The following is a 5,587-nucleotide window of genomic DNA, read 5'->3' as shown; positions in this document are numbered from 1 at the left end:
AACATAATATACTGGAGTATGGAGCACTGGTGCTCTAGTCTTCGGTATATTATACTGGAGCCAGCAAAGTATATCGGTCCAGCATAATATGCTGGAAGTTCATACACAGGTGCACCAAACTCCAGTATATTATGCTGGACTGGTCTCTGTTGCAGCAAAATAGTGGCTATTTTTCATTGACATGGCAAACGCTGGCTATTTTTAAATGACCAGTCCGAAAACTGGCTAGACCGTGCTATTTTAACAATTAAATATGCTCATTCGCTAAGAAGATGCATTTATTTTAGTTAGATTAATTTAAAGCAAAACAAAATCATAAATCAAAATTAGAAATTTTCTATTGAAATCCAATCAAGAAAGAAATAAACAAAATAATTCACAAATAGCTTCTTTTTAATTTTGACATGAGATTTAGTTATTGTAAGAAAATCATATATCACCCAAATAGGAAAACTTTTAAAGAAACCTTTCAACGTAAAGTTGTTGAAATAAGTCCTGCGTACCCCTCCCATGTCCCTATATCTTTGATCGCACAAATCGAATAAGAATTTTCTTTTCATTTGTTTCCTGAAAATTTCTGAATACCATGTCCTATGATCAGTACGCAAATACGACTAGAGAAGTTTGTTCATTTTTAAACAAGTAAAACGACTAGCGTAGTACAAAATGACATCATAGAATATCAGTACTGGATATTCTGCCCTACAGAAAGAAGATACAACGAGCAATGAATATATTACTTGTGTCCCAAAAGCAAATTTGATATAAGATCAAGGCATAAAAGAAATGTACCAAAGATTGTGTGAACTTGATTCTAACATTAATCTACTGGAAAAATAGGCGATAGCCGTTTGACAGAAATAGCTTTTCTAAGAACTGCAATCTCATAGGAATAATTGCAACATTCATATGCATAGTTGCCCCCTATTGTTAAATGATCCTAGCTTCCAAGGGGAAATTCTGATCGAACTTTTACCTATAAAACAAGGCAAACCTATAGTAGTAATAGCCAAGCTACCAAATCAAAATCTTGGCATGAAGGACTAATGGCTAGGAACAGCACGTGCAGCTTCTTCTAAGATTCTTCGAGCTTCACCATCAGGTTCAGCAAGCTCACCGGGGGTCTGCAATAGCCATTATTGAATCCATCAAACATCAAAAACCTCTTAACTACACATGATAGATATTACATCAGCTGCTAACCTTTCCATTTATATTGGTCCTAGTAGGACAAGACCCTGAAGCTAGTAATAACCTGACGACAGTTACATGTTCACCTCTGGCAGCATGATGGAGAGGCTTTTCAAAATCAACCAAACACGATTAGCGACAAGATGCTTCTGTACTGTTTAGTTCCACAAAACTAAAATCAAAAAAAGAAAATTTTAGAACCCTTACCGTATCACCTTCTACATCAACAGAGTCCAACATCCTCTCCACACATTCAGGGTCAGGAGCGCTGTTGATCAGCAGTTGGGCTATCTCCGTGTAGCCTGTTAAAAGTCAAATCCTCTTTATGGAAATGAATTGATATAATGCAAAGATATGACAATAGATGATAGTTATGACAATGAAATATCACTATGAACTTGGAGGCATACGACATACCGCCAGCACAAGCATCATGCAATGGGATTGCTCCATCTTCATCCTTAGGCTCCAAAGAAGCTCCTCTTTCTAGCAGTAGCTGGGCAGGAAAACATAATTAAGGGTGTTTGTTATCCTTTTGGTTATAAGATCATTAAGAGATCGAAAGATCAATTAAAATGGCGAATTCATGAAATAAAGTTAAGCAAGTGGACCAACCTGCACACAAGGGAGATGGCCATACAAACATGTTAGATGAAGAGCAGTGTCCCCATCTTCTAGAGGTTGATCAATGCTGCCACTCTAATTATCTGCGGCAGTCCATCAGGTAGAAACACGTGAATACAACAACAACCAGTATAATCCCACAAGTGGGGTCTGGGGAGGGTAGATGTATGCAGCCTTACCCCTACCCTGGAAGGGCAGAGAGACTGTTTCCGATAAACCCTCGGCTAAAGAAGTGAAAGAAGCCCTATACTAACTAATTAGTGGTACAGAATGAGGAGGAGAGCAAGTAGGAATGTTATTTCAGACATCACTGCAGTTGCAAGTCTTGAAACCAATAGATTAGCAGAAATGAGTGTATGAAGTAGAATTTCAAGACAAGTCCCTCAGTACACTGCTGAACCAATTGTGCGACCTACTTCGCAGAAAAATGAGAAGAACGTATGAAAGTTTGGGGATGATTCTACAGAGTTGGATGAGATGAGTGAGCAGATGAATCGCCAGAAAGGTGCACTCAGAAGGCACGAGAGAGGTATAAAAAATCATCTCTCTCTCATCCAAGCACGCGCGCGCGCACACACACATCATTATATAGGAATGGCTTCCGAGTAGTCCAACTCAATTTCATTGCTACTCCTTCCGTCATCCTTGCAACGGACCAACCTTGTTCACATGAATCTTTGACAACAAAGGTGATGAAGCATCTTTTGGTACATTCCTTCTTTTTCGAAAGTTAAAGCATTTCGTCCAAATTTAGAACTATCTAAATTATAATAAGATCAAGACTAAGAACCACCAATGTATTCGGCCTCTGCCCCCACATAAATTTTGCATCTTTCAAACAATTAACCCGCATTAACAAACTCACTCAAATAGCCATGGAATCATTATATACCCGCCATTTTCAAACCGCTTCAAGCAATAGTCCTGGCACCACATACCATATCACATGCAACAACAGCTTACCACAAAAACTCATAATTATCCCAAAAGTTTAAGCAAAGCATCTTCAAACCCCCCACCCACCCCCCACCCACCCCCAAAAAAACTCATTTTTATCAAATTGATGTTCAGAAGAGTAAATTAGTTCACCTCACAGAAATAAAAAAACACCAAATCACAATCACTAGTATACTTTAACACACTGGCCAAAAAATAAATATCATCCCACAAATAACCCAAAAAATAAAAAAACTAGCTTTAATTCAGAAATCCTCAACAGGCAATAAAGTGTAAAAATCAACAAACAAGTAGCTATAACACCAGAAATACAAATCGCAAAAAACAAAACAAAATAATTACCAAGGGCATTGCGAAGGGCGTCGAGGTTTCCGTTCTCGGCAGCATCGAAGAGGTTGAGCAGATGAGGAGGAACGTCATTGGACTCCTCCACCTCAATTTCCTGTCCGAAAATAGCTCCTTCTTCTTCCTCTTCGACCGTCATACCGTTACGTCCCCTTTGTACTGCCATTTCTCTCTATCTTTGCTCTGTTTTCCTCAACAAGTCAAAACCCTGCAGCTTAAACCTCAGGCAATGAGAACACACCACTATCGCCGTTCAGGTATTTTTGCGGGTACGCTGAAGTTCCTTCTGTATATTCTTTGAAAAAATGGACAAAATTGGTTCATTATGTTTGGGTAGGTTTAAAGTAGTCCTCTAATTTATTCATGAGCATTTCAGTCTCTTATGTTTGTAAATAGTGAGCGTTTTTGGTACTTGTTAAAAATATTTGATAAACCCTGACTGTTAATTTTAACGAACTTGTGAAAGAAATTAACCAGAAACAGTAAATATCACCAGCTTCTTATGTTTGGGAATTGTGTCAGACCAATGCTATGAGCTTCATAAATCCAATGGAATCTTCATAAAATCGATGATTACGAGTGTTAAAATTCATTCAATTGACAGGTCTAATCGATTCAATGCCTCTCAAACACAATTTATACTAGTCAAAATAATATTAGTCGACACTGTTTGACCAAAAAAGTATAACACCCTTTTGTCGAACTAATTACTAGAGATATAGAAGGTAAATCTTAGCCAAATATAATTAATCCTAGATCCGAATATACATAAAGTACGAAAATCGAAAAAGAACATGAATGTGTAATATTTCTTGATATAATGATCATATATCAGATGTGAATCATAAGCTTACATAAAAACAGACTTGCGCTACAATCATGGAAGCAAGGGAGGGGAAGAGAAGGAACTATTGATGAGAGAGATTTCCCTTGTTGATTCCCTCCTCATGGCTAGCCAGAAAAAATCCCCCTTTTCTGGACTCAGCTACCCATATATATATATATATATATATATATATATATATTAGCAATTTTCTCTTTTACCCAATGGTCTTTGACCGGCGTACTTTCTTATGACTGTGCCCCTCATCACTCACCCAAACATCACGCTCGTTCTGCGGTGTAAGCTTTTCGATGATTTGACCCCGGCAATGGCCGAGGTGCTCTTTACTATCATGCCTCGTGGGCGTGATTACGGCTTGATCGGCCCCTTATCGTTCCTTTTAAGAACAACCATCATATGGCCAGATTTTGACCCATACAGTTAGTCCCTCCGTCCGTCGGGGTCGCCTTTTGGCGAGCTCAACGAGCGGACTTTGTTGATTCAAAAGTTAGGAAAAATCTGAACGTTACGCGTTGAAGAGATCCTTAGGGCGAGGTGGCGACGTGACGCTTCAATGGTACCATCGAACCGTTACGTCAGTTCGGAGCTGAATCGTTGCATCGATCCGAAACATCGTGAATTCCCATTATGCATCATTATGGAGCACGTTTCCTAGGCACTGTATCGTTTCCCATGCCCTTTTAGTTTTTTGATTGGCGGCTCTTGGGTTTCTCGCTCAGAACATTTGCGTCTTTATAAATAGGGGGAAATCATCATTTGATTATTACGCTTTTTGATTCAGCTGAGAATTTTGCAAACCTCCACCCTCTTCAGTATTTCATACTTCTGCTTTCGTCAGAATTTGACGCGAGCATCCTCTCTTTTCTTTCATCACCCTTGTTTATTCCGATCAAGTTTAGACAAATGATTTGTTCTTCTTCCCAAACTGATAGGTTTGTCGAAGTTCTGATGCCGAATACGCACCTCCTCTTGGAGAGGGGTGGAGGCGGCGGAAGATGAGGGAGTTCCAACGGAGGTTGAGATACTGCCCCGTCCGGGGAAATTATGGACTGACATCAACAGCCCTACGGGGGAGGAACCGGAACCTATACCCTCTACCATGGATGAAGCGGCGATAGCGGCGCTCAAGACAAGATGGGTAATTCCGGACCATATCAAAATGGTGTCGGCGATGGGGATGGACATTGTACATTTGCACTGTCCAGGGTACTGCGCATTTTACGCGTATCCTTTCGTTGTCGGGTATACGTTTCCTCTGCCCTCTCTGGTGATAGACTTCTGCCGCTTCTACAAAGTGTGTCCGGCTCAGCTTTTACCATACGCGTACAAGCTCTTCCTCATGATTCTCAAGTACGCGAAGCTCACCGGTCAAGGGATCACTTTGGGGCACATGCTTAATATTTTTGCCCCTTAATTTATTCGAGGCACGATGATCCACATGCGCCATCGAGGAACAAAGAGTTTGGTGGTGAAGATGGACAATAAGGCTAATCGCCATTTCTGGGAAAGCTATTTCTATGTGCGGACGGAGCACCTTGTGGCGGACTTGGCAGGGTTCCCTAAGACGTGGAACTTCGCACGTAAGTTTTCCTTTGTTTATTTTGTGAATTCTCTCAAGGCAGTGGC

At 40.3% G+C, this 5,587-nt stretch overlaps 1 pseudogene; it reads right to left on the bottom strand.

Moving 5' to 3' along the window:
* Nucleotides 1-850: 850 nt before the first annotated feature.
* On the bottom strand, nt 851-3,379 carry LOC104224254 (uncharacterized; annotated as a pseudogene).
* Between the last annotated feature and the right edge of the window lie 2,208 nt (nt 3,380-5,587).

Source organism: Nicotiana sylvestris, chromosome 12 (genome assembly GCF_000393655.2).
Source record: "Nicotiana sylvestris chromosome 12, ASM39365v2, whole genome shotgun sequence".
Classification (NCBI taxonomy): Eukaryota; Viridiplantae; Streptophyta; class Magnoliopsida; order Solanales; family Solanaceae; genus Nicotiana; species Nicotiana sylvestris.
The sequence above is the reverse complement of the archived record's forward strand: the minus strand, read 5'-3'. Positions and strand labels throughout refer to the sequence as shown.